General features: G+C 36.2%; 1 protein-coding gene across 1 annotated transcript in view; it reads left to right on the plus strand.

Annotated features, from left to right (window-relative positions):
• Positions 1–24,818, plus strand: part of WDPCP (WD repeat containing planar cell polarity effector) — a 274,720-nt gene that overhangs the window by 61,629 nt on the left and 188,273 nt on the right. The window lies entirely within an intron of this gene.

The raw sequence follows: 24,818 nt of genomic DNA on the forward strand, positions 1-24,818 counted from the left end.
TATTTCTTTATTTTGAAAATTTTAGTTTTTAACCTATTAACATTTTACTTTGGAAGAGGAGAACTTCACCACCCCCTCAGCAGTTATCACCTCCAATGCGTGCTTCCTCTCCTTTCTAACATAGTTTACCACAATTTTTGGTTAATCAATATTGTGTGCTTACATTATTCTAACTATGTAAATAATCAAAGTTTAGCCATGTAGCATACTATGATTACATTTTTGTTCTTCTATAACTTTTTGTTTTCTCTGCAGTTAATAATTGCCTTGCTTTTTTATTGGGTTATTTCTTGCTGACCTATTATTTTTCATTGCCAACTTCACCAGCAGAAGTGTAAATTTTCTTTCAGTAAGTTTAAATGATGAGGTAATCTATTACTTTCAATTTTATTTTTTCTTGCCAATATCCTTCCTAGAGTTCTCTGCTCTCCTGCTTCAATCTGCATGATATACAATTATCCTTCACTGTTACTTTGGGACTCTTTTTTTCCTTATTCTTATGTTGGATCCTTTATTTCCTGGATCTCATCCTCTTTTCTTGGTTTATTCCATCCTTTGGTGGGACACATCCTCCAGTAACTTTCTGAAAAACAATGCGTGCTTATTAAATTTTAAGCCATTGCCTCTTATGTGTCTTTATTCTAACCTCACTCTGAAGTGACAGTTTGGTTACATATATAGTTAGAGGTAGAAAATAATTTTCCTTCAAAAATTGAAAGCATTGGAGATTGGTTCAAGATGGCGGAGTAGAAGGCCGTGCTCTCACTCCCTCTTGTGAGAACACTGGAATCACAACTAACTGCTTAACAATCATCAACAGGAAGACACTGGAACTCACCAAAAAAGATACCCCCCATCCAAAGATAAAGGAGAAGCCACAATGAGACGGTAGGAGGGGTGCAATCAAAATAAAATCAAATCCCATAGCTGCTGGGTGCATCACTCACAAACCGGAGAACACTTATACCACAGAAGTCCACCCACTGGAGTGAAGGTTCTGAGCCCCACATCAGGCTTCCGAACCTGGGGGTCCGGCAACGGGAGGAGGAATTCCTAGAGAATCAGACTTTGAAGGCTAGCGGGATTTGATTTCAGGACTTCAACAGGACTGGGGGAAACAGAGACTCCACTCTTGGAGGGCACACACAAAGTAGTGTGCACATCGGGACCCAGGGAAAGGAGCAGTTACCCTATAGGAGACTGAACCAGACCTACCTGCTAGTGTTGGAGGGTCTCCTGCAGAGGCAGGGGGTGGCTGTGTCTCACTGTGATGACAAGGACACTGGCAGCAGAAGTTCTGGGAAGTACTCCTTGGCATGAGCCCTCCCAGAGTCTGCCGTTAGCCCCAGCAAAGAGCCCCCAGGTAGGCTCCAGTGTTGGATTGCCTCAGGCCAAACAAACAACAGGGAGGGAACCCAGCCGCACTCATCAGCAGACAAGTGGATTAAAGTTTTACTGAGCTCTGCCCGCCAGGGCAATAGCCAGCCCTACCCACCACCAGCCCCTCCCATCAGGAAACTTGCACAAGCCTCTTAGATAGCCTCATCCACCAGAGGGCAGACAGTGGAAGCAAGAACTACAATTCTGCAGCTTGTGGAACAAAAACCACATTCACAGAAAGACAGACAAGATGAAAAGGCAGAGGGCTGTATACCAGATGAAGGAACAAGATAAAACCCCAGAAAAACAACTAAATGAAGTGGAGATAGGCAACCTTACAGAAAAAGAATTCAGAATAATGATAGTGAAGATGATCCAGGACCTTGGAAAAAGAATGGAGGCAAAGATCGAGAAGATGCAAGAAATGTTTAGCAAAGATCTAGAAGAAATAAAGAACAAACAAACAGATGCACGATACAAAAACTGAAATGAAAAATACACTAGAAGGAATCAATAGCAGAATAACTGAGATAGGAGAAAGGAAAAGTGACCTGGAAGACAGAATGGTGGAATTCACTGCTGTGGAACAGAATAAAGAAAAAAGAATGAAAATAAATGAAGACAGCCTAAGAGACCTCTGGGATAACATTAAATGCAACAACATTCTCATTATAGGGGTCCCAGGAGGAGAAGAGAGAGAGAAAGGACCTGAGAAAATATTTGAAGAGATTATGGTAGAAAACTTCCCTAACATGGGAAAGGAAATGCCACCCAAGTCCAGGAAGCACAGAGAGTCCCATACAGGATAAACCGAGGGGGAAACACGCCGAGGCACATAGTAATCAAATTGGCAAAAATTAAAGACAAAGAAAAATTACTGAAAGCAGCAAGGGATAAATGACAAATAACATATAAGGGAACTCCCATAATGTTAACAGCTGATTTGTCAGCAGAAACTCTACAAGCCAGAAGGGAGGGCATGATATACCTAAAGCGATGAAAGAGAAGAACCTACAACCAAGATTACTCTACCTGACAAGGATCTCTTTCAGATTCGATGAAGAAATCAAAAGCTTTACAGAGAAGCAAAAGCTAAGAGAATTCACCACCACCAAACCAGCTCTACAGCAAATGCTAGAGGAACTTCTCTAAGTGGGAAACACAAGAGAAGAAAAGGACCTACAAAAACAAACCCAAAACAATTAAGAAAATGGTAATAGGAACATACATATCGATAATTACCTTAAACGTGAATGGATTAAATGCTCCCACCAAAAGACACAGACTGGCTGAATGGATACAAAAACAAGACCCATATATATTCTGTCTACAAGAGACCCGCTTCAGACCTAGGGCCACATACAGACTGAAAGTGAGGGGATGGAAAGAGATACTCCATGCAAATAGAAATCAAAAGAATGCTGGAGGAGCAATTCTCATATCAGCCAAAATAGACTTTAAAATAAAGACTATTACAAGAGACAAAGAAGGACACTACATAATGATCAAAGGATCAATCCAAGAAGATATAACAATTATAAATATATATGCACCCAACATAGGAGCACCTCAATACATAAGGCAACTGCTAACAGCTATAAAAGAGAAAATTGACAGGAACACAATAATAGTGGGGGACTTTAACACCTCACTTACACCAACGGACAGATCATCCAAACAGAAAATTAATAAGGAAACACAAGCTTTAAATGACACAATAGACCAGATAGATTTAATTGATATTTATAGGATATTCCATCAAAAACAGCAGATTACACTTTCTTCTCAAGTGTGCACGGAACATTCTCCAGGATAGATCACATCTTGGGTCACAAATCAAGCCTCAGTAAATTTAAGAAAATTGAAATCATGTCATGCACTTTTCTGACCACAGTGTTATGAGATTACAAATCAATTACAGTGAAGAAAATGTCAAAAACACAAACACATGGAAGCTAAACAATACATTACTAAATAACCAAGAGATCACTGAAGAAATCAAAGAGGAAATCAAAAAATACCTAGAGACAAATGACAATGAAAACACGATGATCTGAAACCTGTGGGATGCAGCAAAAGCAGTTCTAACAGGGAAGTTTATAGCTATACAAGCCTACCTCAAGAAACAAGAAAAATCTCAAATAATCTAACCTTACACCTAAAGGAACTAGAGAAAGAAGAGCAAACAAAACCCAAAGTTAGCAGAAGGAAAGAAATCATAAGGATCAGAGCAGAAATAAATGAAATAGAAACAAAGAAGACAATAGCAAAGATCAATGAAACTAAAAGCTGGTTCTTTGAGAAGATAAACAAAATTGATAAACCATTAGCCAGACTCATTAAGAAAAAGAGGGAGAGGACTGAAATCAATAAAATTAGAAATGAAAAAGGAGAAGTTACAACAGACACCGCAGAAATACAAAGCATCCTAAGAGACTCCTAAAAGTAACTCCATGCCAAGAAAATGGACAATCTGGAAGAAATGGACAAATTCTAAGAAAGGTATAACCTTCCAAGACTGAACCAGGAAGAAATAGAAAATATGAACAGACCAGTCACAAGTAATGAAATTGAAACTGTGATTAAAAATCTTCCAACAAACAAAAGTCCAGGACCAGATGGCTTCACAGGTGAATTCTATCAAACATTTAGAGACGAGCTAACACCCATCCTTCTCAAACTCTTCCAAAAAATTGCAGAGGAATGAACACTCCCAAACTCATTCTATGAGGCCACCATCACCTTGATACCAAAACCAGATGAAGATACTGCAAAAAAAAGAAAATTACAGACCAATATCACTGATGAATATAGATGCAAAAATCCTCAACAAAATACTAGCAAACAGAATCCAGCAACACATTAAAAGGATCATACACCATGATCAAGTGAGATTTATCCCAGGGATGCAAGGATTCTTCAATACATGCAAATCAATCAATGTGATACACCATATTAACAAATTGAAGAGTAAAAACCATATGATCATCTCAATAGATGTAGGAAAAGCTTTTGACAAAATTCAACACCAATCTATGATAAAAACTCTCCAGAAAGTGGGCATAGAGGGAACCTACCTCAACATAATAAAGGCCATATATGACAAACCCACAGCAAACATTATTCAGTGAAAAAGTGAAAGCATTTCCTCTAAGATCAGGAACAAGACAACGATGTCCACTCTCACCACTATTATTCAACATAGTTTTGGAAGTCCTAGCCATGGCAATCAGAGAAGAAAAAGAAATAAAATGAATACAAATTGGAAAAGAAGTAAAACTCACTGTTTACAGTTCACATGATACTATACATAGAGAATCCTAAAAATGCCACCAGAAAACTACTAGAGCTAATCAATGAATTTGGTAAAATTGGAGGATACAAAATTAATGCACAGAAATTTCTTTCATTCCTATACAATAATGAAAAATCGGAAAGAGAAATTAAGGAAATACTTGCATTTACCATTGCAACAAAAAGAATAAAATACCTAGGATAAAACCTACCTAGGGAGACAGAAGACCTGTATGCAGAAAAGTAAGACACTGCTGAAAGAAATTAAAGATGATACCAACAGATGGAGAGATACACCATGTTCTTGGATTGGAGGAATCAATATTGTGAAAATAATTATACTACCCAAAGCAATATACAGATTCAATGCAATCCCTATCAAATTACCAACGGCATTTTTTACAGAGCTAGAACAAAAAATCTTAAAATGTGTATGGAGACACAAAAGACCCCGAATAGCCAAAGCAGTCTTGAGGGAAGAAAGCAGAGCTGGACGAATCAGACTCCCTGACTTCAGACTATACTACAAATCTACAGTAATCAAGACAGTATGGTACTGGCACAAAAACAGAAATATAGATCAATGGAACAAGATAGAAAGCCCAGAGATAAACCCACGCATCTATGGTCAACTAATCTATGACAAAGGAGGCAAAGATAGCTAATGGTGAAAAGACAGTCTCTTCAGTAAGTGGTGATGGGAAAACTGGACAGCTGCATGTGAAAGATGAAATTAGAACACTCTCTAACACCATACACAAAAATAAACTCAAAATGTATTCGAGACCTGAATGTAAGACCAGACTATAAAACTCTTAGAGGAAAACATAGGAAGAACACTCTTTGACATAAATAACAGCAAGATCTTTTTTGATCCACCTCCTAGAGTAATGGAAATAAAAAGAAAAATAAACAAATGGGACCTAATGAAACTTAAAAGTTTTTGCAGAGCAAAGGAAACCATAAATAAGATGAAAAGACAACTCTCAGAATGGGAGAAAATATTTGCAAACGAAGCAACGGACAAAGGATTAGTCTCCAAAATATTTAAACAGCTCATGCAGCTCAATATTAAAAAAACAAACAACCCAATCCAAAAATGCGCAGAAGACCTAAATAGACATTTCTCTAAAGGAGACATACAGATGGCCAAGAAGCACATGAAAAGCTGCTCAACATCACTAATTATTAGAGAAATGCACATCAAAACTGCAGTGAGGTATTACCTCACACCAGTTAGAATGGGCATCATCAGAAAATCTACAAACAACAAATGCTGGAGAGGGTGTGGAGAAAAGGGAACCCTCTTGCACTGTTGGTGGGAATGTAAATTGATACAGGTACTATGGAGAACAGTATGGCGGTTCCTTAAAAATCTAAAAATAGAATTACCATATAACCCAGCAATCCCACTACTGGGCATATACCCAGAGAAAACCATAATTCCTAAAGACATGCACCCCAATATTCATTGCAGCACTATTTACAATAGCCAGGTCATGGAAGCAACTTAAATGCCCATCGACAGACGAATGGGTAAAGAAGATGAGGGTAGATATATACAATGGAATATTACTTAGTCATCAAAAGAAGCAAAATTGGTTCATTTGTAGAGACGTGGATGGGTCTAGAGACTGTCATATAGAGTGAAGTAAGTCAGAAAGAGAAAAGCAAATATGGTATATTAACACATATATGTGGAACCTAGAAAAATGGTACAGATGAACCGGTTTGCAGGTCAGAAATTGAGACACAGGTGCAGAGAACAAACGTATGGACACCAAGTGGGGAAAGTGGTGGGGAGTGGGGGTGGTGATGTGATGAATTGGGAGATTGGGATTGACATGTATACACTGATGTGTATTAAATATATGACTATTAAGAACCTGCTGTATAAAAAAATAAAATTAAGAAAAAATTGAGTACTTTACCCTGTTGTCTTTTAAAGCGTAATGTTGGTGTTGAGAATTTTGATTCCTTTCATCATTTTCGAGAGACCTGGTTATGTTGTTTTTTTTTTTCTTCTCTGGAAACTTTTAGGATTTTTATTTATCCCCTGTGTTTTGAGATTTCATAATGATATGCCTGGAGGTTGAGTCTTTTATAAATTCATTGTGTTGGGTACTTGGTGATTTCTTTCAACCTGGAAACTCATGTACTTTAGTTATGGGAAATTTTCTTCTATTATATCTTCCTTTTCATTGTCTCTTTTCTCTCTCTTAGTCAGGTAATGTGACTGAGGACCAGTCTGTCTGATTCTCCAAACTCCGTGTGTGTGTGTGTGTGTGTGTGTGTGCGCGCGCGTGCGTGTGTGTAAGTATGCAATTGTTTTTTGCTTCTGGGAGATTTCCTGAACAGTTTCTTTCAAGTCTTCTTTTGAATTATTTACATGACTCTCATATTTTTATTTATAAGAGTTCCTTTTCTCCCTCTATTCAGAATAGCTCTCCTACTCTCAGTTACCTTTTTTCTTAACAAGTTGCTCTAATACAACCTTTCAATAGAGTCAATTTCCATTTTTCTTCAGTGGTGGAGAGGGAAAATTCCCCAGCTATGCTTAAAGAGAAAAGCACCTAGAAGTCTAAGTATTATTTACATAGAATTCCAAACAATTCTCTTGTTATCAATCCTCACCACAGGCACTCCATCAAAAGTACTTGGTGCCTTCAGTTTCTGAGCCTCTCTAAGCTTCTAATGCATGTGATCTTTGGCTCTCAGTCATCCATCCTCCGTACGTTCTTGGTTTTGTACTTTTTTGACTCTTTTGTCAGTACTTGTGACCATCTGGTTTTTTCTCTCTAAAATTTTGTTAATATCTATTTTTTGTTATCTTGCCTCTAATTCCTTTTGCCTTGTGAGTTTGTCTTTTTTATTGCCTTATTGTCATTTTAGTGTGGGTTTGGAAGGAAGTGAAGGTAACTACATGTGCTCAGTCCCCCATCTTTATTGAGATGGTCCTCTATGCTGGATTTTGTGCATGTTGCCAACTCACTTGGAACTGGTCATGCTACCAAAAGAAACCATTCAAGCATTGGCATATACCATGTTTCCTTGATTCTAATTTACCACTGATTATAAAGTACTATTGATTTACTATCGAATTCTGATGAAAAAGCAATACTATATATTTATTGAAGTATAGTTGATTAATAATATTGTATTAGTGATTCAATATTGTTATAGGTTATACTCCATTTAAAGGTATTACAAAATGATAATAATGACTGTATTTCCCTGTACTGTACAACATATCCTTTTTGCTTTATTAATTTATACACAGTAGTTTGAATCTCTTAATTCCCTACCCTGTCTTGCCCCTACCCCACACCTCTCCCCACTAGTAACCATTAGTTTGTTCTCTGTATCTGTGAGTCAGCTTCTGTTTTGTTATATTAATTTGTTTTATTTATTAGATTCCACCTATAAGTGTTTATACAGAGTATTTGTCTTTCTCTGACTTACTTCACTAAGTATATTATTCTCTAGGTCCATCTAAGGTCCATCCACATTGTTATAAATGGTTTCATTCTTTTTTATGGCTGAATAATATTCCATTGTACATATACACACACACACACACACACACACACCAGAATCTTCTTTATCCATTCATCTGTTGATGGATGCTTAGATGGCTTTCATATCTTGGCAGTTGTAAATAATGCTGCCATGAACATTGGGGTGCATGTATCTTTCTGTATTAGTGTTTTCAGTTTTTAAATGCATAGCCAGGGATGGAATATCTGGATCATATAGTAGTTCTATTTTTAGTTTTTTGAGGGACCTCCATAATGTTTTCCTTAGTGGCTGCACCAATTTACATTCCCAGAAAGAGGGTACAGTTGTTCCCTTTTCTTCGTATCCTTGCCAGCATTTGTTATTTGTAGACTTTTTGATGATAGCCGTTCCGACAGGTTTGAGATAGTAATCTCATTGTGGTTTTAATTGGCATTTCTCTGATGATTAGTGATTTTGAGCATCCTTTCATGTGCTTGTTGTCCATCTGTATGTTTCTTTGGAAAAATGTCTATTCAGGTCTTCTGCCCATTGTTAACTGTGTTGTTTGTTTATATTGAATTGTATGACCTGTTTATATATTTTGGATATTAATCCCTTAGTGGTCATATCATTTGTGAATATTTTCTCCCATTCCGTGGGTTATCTTTTTGTTTTTTTGAGTTTCCTTTGCTGTGCAAGAGCTTTTAAGTTTAATTAGGTCCCATTTGTTTATTTTTGCTATTGTTTCCTTTGCCTTAGGAGGCAGATCCAAAAAAAAATTTCTAAGATTTACGTTAGAGTGTTCTGTGTATGTTTTCTTTTAGGCGTTTTATGGTTTCTTGTCTTACATTTAGGTCTTTAATCCATTTTAAGTTTATTTTTGTATGTGATATGAGAAAATGTTCTAATTTCATTCTTTTACATTTAGCTGTCCAGTTTCCCCAGCACCACTTATTGAAGAGCCTGTCTTATCCCTTTTGTGTATTCTTGAGCCTTTTGTTATAGATTAACTGACCATAGGTGTGTGGGTTATTTTTCTGCTCTCTATTCTGTTCCATTGATCTGTGTGTCTGGTTTTTTTTGACAGTACCATACTGTTTTGATTACTGTAGCTTTGTAGTATAGTCTGAAGTCAGAGCATGTGATACCCTCAGTTTTTTTCTTTTTTTTCAATATTGCTTTGGTCATTTGGGTTCTTTTGTGATTCTATATACATTTAAAAATTATTTGCTCTAGTTTTGTTAAAAATGCCCATGGTATTTTGATAGATATTGCATTAAATCTGTAGAGTGTTTTGGACAGTATGGTCATTTTAACAATATAAATTCTTCCAATCCGTGAATAAGGGATATCTTTCCATTTTTCTGGTATCATCTTCAGTTTTCTTTTTCAATGTTTTCAGTGTATAGGTCTTTCACCTTCTTGGGTAAGTTTATTCCAGAGTATTTTATTCTTTTTGATGTGATTTTAAACATTATTGTTTTCTTGCTTTCTCTTTCTGATGATTCATTATTAGTGTATAGAAATGCATAGATTTCAGTGTATTAATCTTGTGTCCTGAAACTGTATTGAATTCATTTATTAGTTGTAATAGATTTTTGGTGGAGACTGTATATATAGTATTATATCATCTGCAAATAGTGACAGTTTTACTTCTTTCCTTCCAGTTTGGATGCTTTTTATTTCTTTTCCTTGTTCCATTTGTGGAGCCAGGACTTCCAATACTATGTAAAATAGAAGTGGTGAGAGTGGGCATTCTTGTCTTGTTCATGATTTTAGAGGAAAAGCTTTCAGCTTTTCACCACTGAGTATGATGTTAGCTGTGGGTTTGTCATAAATGGATTGTATTATGTTGAGATATGTTTCCTCTATACCAACTTTAATGAGAGTTCTTACCATGAATGGATGTTGAATTTTGTCAAATGCTTTTTCTTCACTTATTCAGATGATCATGCGATTTTCATCCTGCATTTTTATTAATGTGTTGTCATATGGGTTGATTTTGCAAATCTTAAACCATCCTTATATGCCTGGAATAAATCTCACTTGATCATGGTGTATGATCTTTTTTATATATTGTTGAATTTGGTTTGCTCATTTTTTGTTGAGGATTTTTGCATCTATATTTATCAGAGATGTCAATCTGTCATTTCTTCTGGAGAGTTCATCTGGTTTTGGTATCAGGGTAATGGTGAATCTCATAGAATGACTTTGGGAATGTTCTCTCCTCTTCAGTTTTTAGAATAGTTTGAGAATGACAGGTATTAGCTCACCTTTATATGTTTGGTAGAACTCCCTGTGAAGCTGTCCAGTCCTGGATTTTTGTTTGCTGGGCGTTTTTTTTAAATTACAAGTTCGATTTCATTACACATGGTCCATCTGTTCAGATTGTCTGTTTCTTCCTGATTCAGTAGGTTGCGTGTTTCTAGAAATTTGTCCATTTCTTCTAAGTTGTCCAGTTTATTGGCATATAACTGCTCATCGTATTCTCTTATGGTTTTTTGTATATCTGTGGTATCAGTTTTTATTTCCCTTCTTTCATTTCTTATTTTGTTTATTTGTGTTCTCTTTCATTTTTTTCTTAATCAACCTGGCTAAAGGTTTATCAATTTTGTGTATCTTTTCAAAAAGCCATCTCTTGGTTTAATTGATTGTTTCTTTTTTTGGGGGGAGGGGCTCTATTTTATTTACTTCCTCTCTGACTTTATTATTTCCTTCTTTCTGCTGACTTTGGGCTTTGTTTGTTATTCTTTTTTCTAATTCCTTTAGATGGTAGGTTATATTGTTAATTTGAGATTTTTCTTATTTCTTGAGGTAGGCCTATATCTCTATAAACTTCCCTCTTAGAACTGCTTTTGCTGCATCCTATAGATTTTGGAAAGTTGTGTTTCCCTTTTCATTGTCTTGAGGTATTTACTGAGTTACTTTTTGATTTTTTCATTGACGCATTGTTTTTTTAGTAGCATGTTTTTTAGTCACCGTGTTTGTGTTTTTCCCATTTTTCTTACTGTAATTGATTTCTAGTTTCACACTGTTGTGGTCAGAAAAAAATGCTTGATATAATTTCTATCCTCTTGAATTTGCTGAGACTTGTTTTGTGGCCTAGCATCTGATCTGTTGTGGAGAATGTTCCATGTGCACTTGAAAAAATGTGTATTTTGCTGCTTTTGGATGGAATGTCCCGTAGATATCTATTAAGTCCAACTGATCTATTGTGCCATTTAAGACCACTGTTTCCTTATTGGTTTTCTGTCTGGGTGACCATCCATTGATGTCAGTAGAGTGTTAAAGACCCCTGCTATTATTATATTATTGTCAATTTCTCCTTTTATGTCTGTTAATATTTGCTTTATATATTTAGGTGCTCCTGTATTAGGTGCTTATGTTGTCTGATAACGAGCATTGTTGCCCCTGGTTTATTGTCCTTTCCATTTACATGAAGTATCTTTTTACAACTCTTAACTTTCAGTCTGTGTGTGTCTTTAGGTCTAATGTGAGTCTCTTGTATACAGCATACAAATGGGTCTTGTTTTCTTTTCATCCAGTCAGCTACCCTGTCTTTTGATTCGAGCATTTAGTCCATTGACATTTTTTTTTTTCAGTACGCGGGCCTCTCACTGTTGTGGCCTCTCCCGTTGCGGAGCATAGGCTCTGGATGCACAGGCTCAGCCGCCATGGCTCATGGGCCCAGCCGCTCCGCGGCATGTGGGATCTTCCTGGACTGGGGCATGAACCCGTGTCCCCTGCATCAGGAGGCGGACTCTCAACCACTGCGCCTCCAGGAAAGCCCCTCCATTGACATTTAAAGTGATTATTAATAGCTATGTACTTATTACCATTTTGTTACTTTTTTTGATTTTTGTAGCTCTTTCTCTGTTCTTTTCTTCTTTTAGTTTCTTCCTTTGTGGTTTGATGATTTTCTTTAGTGGTATGTTTGTGTTCCTTTCTCTCTTGTTTTTGTGTGTCTATTGTAGGTTTTTGATTTGTGGTTACCATGAGTTTCCTGTATGTTGCACTATAACTATATCTACTTGTTTTAGACTAGTAGTCATTTAAGTTCAAACATGTTCTTAAAATCTACCTTTTTTTAGTTTTCTCCCCCACATCTTGTGTTTTTGATATCCTAGTTTACATTTTCATATATATCTCTTTACTATTTGTTGTAGTTATAGTTGATTTTAAAATTTTTGGTGTTATACTTTTTTTTTTTTTTTGCGGTACGCGGGCCTCTCACTGTTGTGGCCTCTCCCGTCGTGGAGCACAGGCTCCGGACGCACAGGCTCAGCCGCCATGGCTCACGGGCCCAGCCGCTCCGTGGCATGTGGGATCTTCCCGGACTGGGGCATGAACCCGTGTCCCCTGCATCGGCAGGCGGACTCTCAACCACTGCGCCACCAGGGAATCCCTGGTGTTTTACTTTTTATACTAGCTTACTTAAGTGGTTGATCCTCAGCCTGTACCATATATTTTCTTTTACTAGTGGGTTTTTCCTTTCCTATAGATATTTCTTGTTGTAGCCTTTTCTTTTCTACATAGAGAAGACACGTTAAAATTTCTTTTAGGGTAGGATTAGTATTGATGAAATCTTTTAATTTTTGCTTGTCTGAGAACTTCTTTATCTTTCCTTCAATTTTAAATGATAATATATCTGAGTAGAGTGTCATAGGTTGCAGGTTTTTCCCTTTAAACTCTCTGAATATATTGTGTCACTCCCTTCTGGCCTGCAATTTTTTTTTTTTTTTTTTGAGAAAAATCAACTGATAGCCTATGGAGGTTCCCATGTATATGACTCTTTGTTTTTCTCTTCCCAGCTTCTCTCTTTAAAGATAAAGAGAATTCTCTTGTTATCTTTAACTTTTGCCATCTTAATTATGGTATGTCTTGGTAGGGTCTGTTTGCGTTCATCTTGTTTGGGACCTTTTGTGCTTCCTGTGTCTGGATATCTGTTTCCTTCTTCGGATTTGGGAATTCTTAATAATTTCATTAAATACATTTTCAATCTCTTTCTTTCTCCCTTTGCCTTCTGAGACCCCTAAATGTGGATATTTGTACACGTGATGTTGTTCCAGAGGTTTCTTAAACTGTTCCATTTTTTTGTTTTTCTTTTCTCTGTTCTGACTGCGTGATTTCCATTATTCTACTTTCCAGATCACTTATGCATTCTTCTGTATCACCTAGTCTGTTGTTCATTCTGTCTAATGTGGTTTTCATTTCAGCTACTGTGTTTCAGTTCTATTAAAAAAATATATTTTCTATATCCTTCTTTAAATTATCACTGTGTTCATCTATTGTTTTCCCGATTCAGTTAGTCATTATTACTAATGACTTGGATTCTTTTTTCTTCTTTTTTTAAAAAAATTATTCATTTTATTTATTCATTTCATTCATTTTATTCATTCATTTTTGGCTATATTGTGTCTTCGTTGCTGTGTGCAGGATTTCTCTAGTTGCAGTGAGCAGGGGCTACACTTTATTGTGGTGCACGTGCTTCTTGTTGCAGTGTTTTCTCTTGTTGCAGAGCAGAGGCTCTAGGCACGTGGGCTCCATAGTTGTGGCTCACGGGCTCTGTAGTTGTGGCTTGTGGGCTCTAGAGTGCAGGCTCAGTATTTGTGGGGCATGGGCTTAGTTACTCTGCAGCATGTGGGATCTTCCCGGACCAGGGCTTGAACCTGTGTCCCCTGCATTGGCAGGCAGATTCTTAACCACTGCGCCACCAGGGAAGCCCGATTTGGATTCTTTATCTGGTAAATTTTTTTTTTCATTTTTTTCATGTGTTTTCTCTTGCTCTGTCAAGTAAACCAGTTCCTCTCTTCTCATTTTGCTTAATTTTCTTTATGAATTTAGGTAAAACAGTTACTTATTGAGGTCTTGAAGGCATGTTCTTATGTGGGAGCATCGTTATATAATCTGTGTGTGCCCAGTGGCTTTGGTAGGAGAGCTAGATTTGATGTGTGCACAAGTCATGTCTTTCCTCAGGGTGTAGTGGCAGCTATAACCTTGGTAGGAGGTGGGGCTGGAGCCAGGTGTGACCTGGGGCTTCTCCTCTGTTCAGTGGCCAACACCACCCTATTGGGGACAGGGACAGGTCCCAAGTTGCTGGAGTAGAAGCCCTGAGGGTCAGGGAGTGTGTTCTCTCCCCGCTTCCAGCTCCAGTACCCTTGCCCAAGTGTGGAGCTGCATCTCAGAGCCAACAGAGCAGTTATGGGTGCTCAGTATAGGTCTGGGCCTGGGCTGTGGTGGCCCTGGCTGCAGTCAGAGTCTGGCACCACCTCTGATGTGCTCGCTGCCTCTGAAAGCCAGTAATGGCTGCCCCCACCTGGTTCAGATGTTAGAGGGGTCTGAGCTGGCACTGTCCCTCAGAACTGAACACTCTCCTTGGTTGTGGCAGCCCTCACTCCTGTGTGGAGCCAAGCAAGCTAGACGGAGCGGGCACTGGGCTCAGGCTGGGTTGTGCACTGGAGTGGTTGTGGGAAACTGGCCAGAATCTCGTGCAGTTTTAATCTGGTTTTTTTTCCCCCACATTGTTTTGGGAGTAAGCAAAACATACTTTTGTATGCATACTTTTTACAAGCAGATTCTAGGTTTCTTACAGACTTCCTGTTAGTCCCACCAGCCCTCCAACCTCCAGCCAAAGGGATTCACCTTCCTGGTGTCAGATCCCAGAGCTGGGGTACCCAATATGTGGCTCAAACCACTCACTCCTGAGGGAGGATCTGGCTGTTACATTCCACCCTCTTCTGTGTTCCCTCCCAGGGGCACAGGTCCCAAGCTGATCACTCCTCTTCCCTTCCTACCTGATTCTGTGTGGCTCCTTCTTATAGCCTTGGTTGTACAAAAGTCTTTTCTGCATATCTCTAGTTTCAGTGAGAATTACTCCACACATAGATATATTTTCGATGTGTGTGTGGTAGGAGGTGAGTTCCATGTCCTCCTACTCTGCCATCTTGATCTCCCTTCCCAGCAAGAATGTTTTGATAGAGAAATATCAAAGCAACACTATATTAAATAGAAACATTGATTACATGATACCATTTCAAAAACCATCAAATGTGAATTATGGTGATGCTGGAATTGAGGAAGTACACTATGTTCATGTGACTGGGTTATATGCTAGTCATTCATTTTCTTTGAAGAGGTCTTAGGTTCTGAAATTGGATATATAATTTCTATTTTTGTGATTGAGATTGTATTAGATGCCTCAATTAATAATTTGCTTTCCTGTACTTTCTTCCTTTGACAAGGTTCTGTTTTATTTGCCATTCTCTGATGTAATCGTATGCATTGTTTTTATCCTCCCACTACCCCCATCCCTCACTAAGTTGTGCCCTCCTCAAGTGCAGGTACTTGTATTTTTTCCTTCATATTCTGAATGCCTAGCATGGTGCCTGGTCCCCTGGTTGGCACTTAGTAGATGCTTCACAAATGTGGGTTGAACCAAACTAAAAATCAGAAGATGAAATGATAAATGCTAAAATAATTAAAATATTTTCCCCTAGGTATTATTGAAAACAGAATCTAAGGATACTGAATATTCAGGAAAAGGAAACTGACATTTATTGAATAATTATTGTTTGCCACATATTTTCAAATAATTATCCCATTTACTCTCTTATAACTTAAAATATATAGTATAGTTTTAAAAGCATAGGAAACATTTTTTATTAATCCATGATTTGTTCGGGTTTTAGGGCAAAACATGACCGTGATCTAGAATCTTCTGTGGTTTTTTTTATTCTACTGATTTTTAAATATCAGGTAAAAATTTCCTACTGCATTAAAGGATTATTAACATTTAAGCCCTGATGATATATGCCTATGTTAAATATGTTAAGGTGAAATTGATCCCCTCTCAGGGGACCTTGGCGGTTACTCACAGGCCTTCATTTCAATAAGAAAAGGCTGTTCTTTCGTGAATGAACTACTTTGGTTCTCCATTCAACCAGTGAAACAAAATACTAAAAATATTATATAAGTAATAATGCTGTGATACACTATTACTAAAGATGAAAAATAACCAATCAGAGAAGAAAGAGTATGAAGGAAGATCCAATCACAATATGAAAAGATTCACCACAAAACTCTTATAAACTGTGAGCATTTGGGGCTTGTTTACATTTTATTAAGAACTTGTCATAGAGAGTGAGGGCCTGACAACTTAGTGAGAGCCGCTACCAAATAAGGGAAGTCAAAGTAGAAATAAAGCTTCTCTGATATAATTATAGTAACTTATAAAGAAGATGTTAGTTTATTTAGCACTCATCCATAAAGCATTACTATTTCATGTTGGAGCTTATTTTTATATTATCTATGAAGTTTGCTAAGCAAATAGTGTGAATATTCTTTAGTGCCTAAGAAATACCAATTATAATCATGTTTTAGGTACCTCAGTTTGCTTATGAGCTACTGATATACTAATTAAAAATAATCCTTAAATAGTCATTCAAGTAACTTCCCTCAAAGGCTTTCTTAAGAAAAATAAAGTAAATTTGGCCAGAAAATAGTTTCCATCTATGTATATCTTTCACCATGGATTAATTATACAAGCCTAAATTGACACCTGTCTCAGGTGCTTAAGCAGAAGCTTAACTAAAAGGCTCTATTTAGCACAGCATTAGCCAAAGGGAGGTAAAGTAGAATGAGCACCACACAGATATCATGGACAGGAATTCTAGTTCTGTTCTAGCAAGCGGACTGAGCTTTTGCAAATTACTTTACCACCCTACACCTCAGTTTCCATATCTGTAAATTAAGAGGTTTAGAGTTCATCAGAGTTGATGGGAGACAGGGGTGTGTAAATGGACTCCTTGGAAAAACTGCTATTCCCTGCTCATAAAAATACTTTTGTGTACACAAACACACACAATTTAGTATGCAATTTCAGGGAGTTACTGTGAGAATTAAATGAAATAGTGAATATAAAGTGCATTTAGTAGGTATTTTAAATCACCGTTTAGTTCCCCACATTGGGAGGGTTCTCTAGCTTCTCAGTTTTCATAAAAGCCACAGAAAATGTTTTTCAAGTCTCTTTGGGGGAAAAAGAAAAGATTTTAAAGTATATAGCTATCAAGTTGCATGAGATAATATTCCACTTTTTATAAGAAGCCATCTCTTTCATCAGTTACTAGGATTTGTTTTTTAGAGGAGCGGGTGGCAATCTGTCATCAAAGTGTTGACAAGTGAAATCTGACAAGGTTAAGGTGATATAGCTGCGGGCCACTTCAGGATTTTTCACTGTCTTTCCTGTTTGAAGAGAAAGGATCTCTTTTTTCATTCTTGCTCACTTTGCAATAGTGTTTGATTTATACGCTTTTTAAAACAGTGACTCTAAACTGACAAATTATTTCGGCAGTTAACATTGGTTTAGATAAGAGCATTTCAGTGTTCTCTTGTCTTTAACTCATCTTTGTAGGAATTATTCTTGAAATTCAGTGTATTTTCTCTTCAAAGTTGCATTTCTTTCTATATATTCAAATGTAGCATAAAACTATATTTATGGAACTACAATCTAGAATTACTTATCATGATCACATTTCTCACATTTCTGTTTTCCCTGTCTTTGTAGTGTTGTAGTTGAGATATATCCTTAAAAGAAGAATAAGTCCATATTTTTGAAGATCAGAAAGTGGGTACATATGTTGCAGGTGGTGGTGAGCAAAGATTATTTTATGGTTGTTGTTATTATTTGCTTATGCAAGCATACTTTTTTCCCTAAAATGCCTGATATAAGCCATTGTGATTATTTTGCAAATCGTGGAAGAAATGCACTTCAACTAGATACAGGTCTCTTTGGAATAATGGAAAATTGTGTGCAGCAAAATACTTGAAATGAGCATCAGCAAACAAGATGTTTGTATTAACAGGAACCTAGAAAATGGCTATGCAAAGGTCAACACTGATCTTTAAATATTAGTGAAATTTAATTTGTTGCATGTAATGAGTAGAAAGAAGAGGAGGAAGCAGGCCACAATGAGGAAGCCATTGATGAACTGTCCAAATGTCAAAACTGCTTACAGTACAGAAAATGTTAAATTGACATGATCTATTTACCTAAGTGAATTAAACAGTTTGAACAATGCTCTAGAGAAATATTTTCCAAATTTAAGTATAACAGGAGATTTATAAAGATTTTTGCCATAATTTATTTTGGGAAAATGAGGAGAATCCTACTATTCTTTCTAGGCATAGAATTTCTTCTAACCTCTTTAAGAAAGTATGATGCACAGTTTCTCTTGAAACGGGAATCTATTGCCATTTGCATCATCTAGAAATAACATCACCTGACCAATTGTTAGCAGCTATGAAGAATCACCCTGGCCATGACACTCTGCACAGCACTAGCTGAATTGAGTTCAGAGAGTTTTCTGGGGTGTTATGCCCAATTTAAAAAAAATGTGAATTCTGTGTTCTCTTATTTTCTTCATGTACAAAGTTGATGAAAAATTTTTAAGAGAATTAAATATGTCTAATGTATATAACCAAGGTTTAATATTAATGCACAGAGAATGGAACAGAGAACTCAGTAGAAAGATGGGCAAAAGCTAGGAACAGGTAATTTATAGAAGAAACAAGATTGTTAAAAAAAAATACATGAAATGATGTTTGATTCCTTTAATGAATGGAAAAATGAAACTTAAAACTACGAGAATCCATTTTTCACCTACCAGATTGGCAAAAATTTAAAACTTTGTTAATATTCCATGTTGTTGAGGAAATAGGGAAAAGGGTAGTCATGTTATTGGTGGAAATGTAAATTGGTACTGTCATCTTGGCAGCCTGTTTGGCAGTACCTATTAAAATGTAAGGTGTGCATGTATATTTTCATAGTATTATTATTTGTAAGATGAAAAGAAGAAACAATTGTGTTCATTAAGGGAATGGTTAAGTAAATTATGATCGGTATACAATGGAACATCTGGTAGCTATTAAAAACAATGAGGTAAATCTTTATATGCTAACAAGGATATCCATGCTGTGGTATTCAGTGAAAAAAAAGCAAATTGTTGAGTAAAATCCTGTCTTTACTAAAATACAAAACAAGTCATTGTGGGTGTGGACATACTGTAAGTATCTCAAGAAGTTCTGGAAGGCCACCTGCCATGTTGTGTAGTGGCTCCCTTCAGAGTGGGGAGGGCCTCTGGGAAGGGGACACATTTGTTTTAACATCAAATACTTCAGTATTGTTTGCATTTTTTAAAACAATAAGCATGTATTACTATTATAATTTTAAAACCCAAGAGGACACAAAAGACCAGACAGATTGTCTAATAGATTTTGAAGTTTCTCTCTTCATTTTTTGTATGCTTTTAGGTTCTATAGCTGTTTTAAAAATAAGGACATGATAGATGGTATTTTTAACACACTGCTTTGTGCTTTTGCATTTCGCTCCTACCATTTCATTGCTTAGTGTTATTTGTTAAATCTAAAGTTTTGTAAGTTGAAGTCTTTATTACCTTTTAGCATTTATTGACTAATTATGGTGGGTGCTCATTATCAGATAAATATGTTCTGAATATTTACATTTAATATTTAGGTGTTAGGTGAAAAGGTGTTCTAGACTTCTGAAGTGATCTAGATCTTTATGTGCTATGAGATAACATGATATAGCATAGAAAAGATCTAGATATATTTAAAATAATAATAACATTTGAAGATAAATGTCACTAAGGAAGCTAGAACATTTATTTGATAACTATTGTTTGAGTAAAATTTAAGAATAACATTTTCAGTGTTATAGGCAATTAGTTATATAATGCCCACTAATCATATTCAGCGCTTTTCATCTTCAGAACATTATACAGAATTAATTAATCCTTACAGCAGTCTTAGAAATGTAGGTCAATGTCATTATCCCTGTTTTTGTTGGTGGGGAAATTGAGGCAGAGAGGTTGAATGATTCGGGGTAAGTTTGTTACAGCATGGTTAGAATTAAGGCATTTGGGCTCAGAGCCCAGCATTTAGAGCAATAGAATCACACCTTCTTTAGAAGACTTAATCTTTGTGTCCTTGATAAAACTCTATTTCTCATTAAACCATTGATGAGGTCATCTCTATATTAAAATTCAGAAACAACAAGTTTGATCACTATATAACCACTTAAAAACACACACCATTTTCTCCTCCATGCCTTTTCTGGCACTATATTGGCTTAATCTGCCTTTTCCATTGTCTCCTTGTTAGAGAATTACCGAAATATCTATCCTTGACTTTATTTTTCTTCTGGGATCTTTTTCAGTAGCTTTAGCTTTACTTTCTATTTAGAAAATTCCAAAATAGTTTTTATATAGTCCAGACCCCCTTTCTATATTTCTAGCTATCAGCTAGACATTTCTACTCATATCAACCCTTATAACTTGAACTCCCACTGTGTCTGAAATTCAGTTTATTGACAACAAAACTTGCTCCTCTTCTAGACTGACCTGTTTCTATGTATGTTTCAATCCAAGTCCTGCCCTTGAAACTAGGATAAACCAGGTGGGAACAGGTCTGGGTAAGGGGTTTCTGGGAACCAGGTGTGGCCAGAACAGTGGTATTTTGAGTCCTTTGCCAGGGTGAAGAAGCTGAATCACAGTCGAAGGAAGAGGAAGAGCCAGATTACAAACTGAAAGGCAAGACTAAAGTATAGCAGGAGAACGAGTGGCCAGGTCAGTGGCTAGGAAAATTGAGGTTGTTGGTTGAGTAGTTGAGTTAGTCGTTGTGAACAGAATGCGCTGGTACTTTTACTGGCACATGATGATGGAGGCATGTCGGCTCACTAGAGCCATGTTCAAGGCAAGGGTCATGTCTGTACAGTAACCAGATCCCTATCTCATGGTGGTCACTCCAGATTCTTCCTCCTTCCTCACTTCCACAATTCATCAGTTCCCATATGCCTTTGATACTTTATTCAAATGAATCTGATTCTTTTTTTACATTCCAACTTCCACCATCCCAATTCAAATCCTTGTTGCTAAATATTGGTGTTGCCTGTTACTTTATTACCTTTCTAACAGGTCACTTGTATAAAAAAATCCCTCCAATATTCCCATCCACAAAGTTAATCTTCCAACAACAATTCTGATCTGTTGATTACTGTTTCTAAAATACCTTACCAGATCAGAAACTCTTCATAATTTCTCAGTAGCCACCTAACAAGATATAAAGTCCTAAGTTTGGCATTTAAAGACTTACTTAGTATGGCCCTGATATATCTCTTCTATTTGTGCACCAAACCAATTGCTTACTACCTCTTAAATATGCCTTGCATCTTCCTAATTTATGTTTTTGTATATTGTTTCCTCCTTTTTCTCTCTCTCCCTTTATCAAAATCTAAGAATTCTTCAGTGTCCTCTACTTTATAAGAGAATTTCTTTATTATCAAACTAGAACATCTACTGAACACCCACAGCCCTTTGTTTATGTTGCTAAATTTGCACTTATCACAAACTTCATATTGGTTTTGTGATTATTTTATCTGCTATACTAGATTTTAGCTATTTGATAGTAGAGACCCTGATTTATATATCCTGTATCTGTGACTCAGTAAAATGTCAAACACCTAAAGTGCTCAAAGTATTTGTGATATTTAATTAATAATTAGATATCATAGGACTCTCTGAGGTACAAATGACCCAGTGTACCTACTAAATCTAGTCTTTTGTTAGAGTGTGTTCAATCTAAGCTTGAGGTCTCTTTGAGAGTCCTCTGCCCTTTTACACAAACTTTATCATTGCATGATTGTTTGATTTAGTGTTGAATATTTCAAAAATCTTTATTTCTGATAATGTGACATTGATTAAATATGTTCATGCATATCTTAACAGATAATTAATGTAATTCTATGTAGATAGCATTAGACAAGGGATTGTGGGGGAATACACTGTATTTTAGGTAATTTTGAAATTACCTAATGATGACTAGAACACCTAATACAACTAGTGGTTTCTTTTAAATTTGTGCTATTTAGTTGTTTTTAATTTTGTACATTTTAAATTGGTAAATAGATAATCCTCAGAAAGTCTATTGATAATAAATAGCAAGTATATGTTCTAACTTTATGCCCAAGAAATATTTCCTTAGGCTCTTTGAGGTATTTTGCTAATACACATTTCATTTTAAATGTCTCATTGGCACCATGGTATCATTAATCTTTATTAAACTACAGCAATGTCTTCTTCTCTTAGTTAATTTTTCTATCCCATCATGTTTTACATTAGGGTTTTATTTGCCCTCAGGCTTCCTCTCCTTTCTAAAGCAGTCAAAATAGCTGACTTCAGAAACCAGGGAAGACAAATATTCTGAAGATTTATTTAGTGGCACGTAATCTTTACCTCTAAAAGTTTTTATTTTCCAAAATAATGTTATCAAAAGTATAAAAAAGTCACAGCATCTTAGTGCAATGGTTTCTATTTTCCGTGATACTTTCTTAAAATTTACCTATATGGTAACAATCTTAAGGCAAATAAATATTTATTATAATGTAATCTGTTTTGGAAGGAAGACTTCAAAGCTTTCGAGGGTGTAACTAGAAAGTGAGAAAGGCTAAGATCCTCCCATTTCTCTGTGCTCAAAATTTGAGCTATCATAGATTCTCCCCCCTACACGAGAACAATCAAGATTTACATCAAGCTCAGTTTAAATCATGCTCCTTATTTTGTCACGGAGACTGGACATTTGGATTTAGAATGGCCTTCTGACACATCTGAGACTGTCATCAACTGCCTTATAAAATTAAACAGAAAATTGAAAAAGTTAAAAAGATATTTTAAATGAAAATTAAATTAAGGGCAATTTTTTGTTTAGGTTTTCCCTTCTGCTGTTCTTTTCATTTGGCTAATTATTTTTCCTATTCAATGTTAAAATTTGCTGTATTTTTTAGTCATTCATTCTTTTATTCATTCTTGCCCTGTGTAACTAGTTTTGGTCTAGTTCTAAGTCATGTGTATTGGGTTTTATCCCCAGAGAAATGCACAAGGGCACTGAGTGGGGCAATATTTCTCCACTTTGGTAGGTACTCTCTATTTCACTACCTTTTTAATCCCTGCCCACGCCCCCTCCCAAAATGCAGAATCCAGAATTCTACTGAAATTCTTTTCTTTCCTCCTTCAAAACAACTATTTATGCATTAATACAATATTTGAATAATACGAGCTCAGTCTTGACTGCTTCCTTCAGGCAGATTTTTCAAACAAGGAAATTACAGCATTGTTTTTAACTGGTGGCATTCTTGAGCAAGATGCAAGGCCTTCAGAGGTCTGCGTCTTTCAAAACCTGCAGAGTGTAAAAGATGGCAAGACATTTTGAGGACTAAAAAGGTTATTGATTTGGTCCCCTCCCACCATGTCCATCTAGTAATTATAGATTTTTACAAATGTTAAAAAATTTACTCCATTAATTCTTTTTAACTTTATATCGTCTTATTAGCAGATATTTGAAGTTCAGAGGAAAAGAAGGATGAATAACCCACATTTGACTATCTTTTGCCTGCCTGCTAATGCATGACCCTGCAAAGCCTCCTCCTTAATCACACATATTTTGGGGAGCCTGCAGGAGTTGTCACATGTGTTCATAAATAAGTCGAATCATTTACTAATGGACACTGGCCATTTCCTTCTCACTTGCCTCACTTGCTAGACCTGCTCCATCAACTCGTTATTGCTGCCGCCGTGTCTACTTTTGCTGGGTGTGGATCCCACTTTGTCTGGATACCACCACTCTGAGTACATTAATGTGAAGGGCTACCAGTCCTGCTTACGTTCTATGTTCATCATTTAATTCCTATGCTTCTCTGAGGTCCTACTGACATTTTACAACTTGTCTGTAGCTTTCTCAGAGCCCTGCTATTCCAAGCAGGGTTGAGCCCTTCTTTTATGCTGTGAAATTGTTCACTCTGCCATTTCAATAATTAGTACACTGTGTCTCATTAGTTGAACATGCATCTGATTCTTGATGATTGTAAGTGCATTGAGGTCAAATGTAAAGGTGAAGGAAGGACCAACAACGTTTGTGTTATGTCTAAAATTATTTTGGATTATCACCCATATGAATAGTATGGGAAAATATTTTTAGTCACTCCAAATGTTAAAGAAGCTGAAGGCTTTTTCCTCCATATGAAAGATGTCTTAAAATATTTTTCAAGTGTTTTTTGTTATTCAGAAGTTTGTTGGAAATAATCAAGTGTTAATAATATCCATCACTAGCCCCTGCTGTTAAAACTAGGAGAAAATATAAGATGTACATTATTGCTATCTCTTTTTTTTAACGCAGGTAGAGTAGACTATCTGGATCTATCACAGCATGCAGATTAACAAACTAATCTGAATGCTAATGTGGTTTCACACAGTTTACTTCTAAGTAAATAATGTTTCCTATAATAATAACTATATATCATTTACCTTGAAAATTCCACTTTAATTAGCCTTTTAGTATGTGGGAGATTGTAAATATTTGCTTTGTATATTAAAGATAGACCACAAAATGTGTTTGTACTTACTAACTACATAACAGATGTTTCTTTTCCTTAAAAATATTTTAAAAAAATGCTTAAATGCTAAATAATTATAAATTATAATGCTAAATAATTCTAATTTCTAATTAGAAATCAAACGTATATTATTGGAAACCCAAATATATATATTCTTCTTACTACATTTCTCAATGCAATGACATAC

The sequence above is a fragment of the Orcinus orca genome, chromosome 13 (genome assembly GCF_937001465.1).
Source record: "Orcinus orca chromosome 13, mOrcOrc1.1, whole genome shotgun sequence".
In the NCBI taxonomy this organism is placed as follows: Eukaryota; Metazoa; Chordata; class Mammalia; order Artiodactyla; family Delphinidae; genus Orcinus; species Orcinus orca.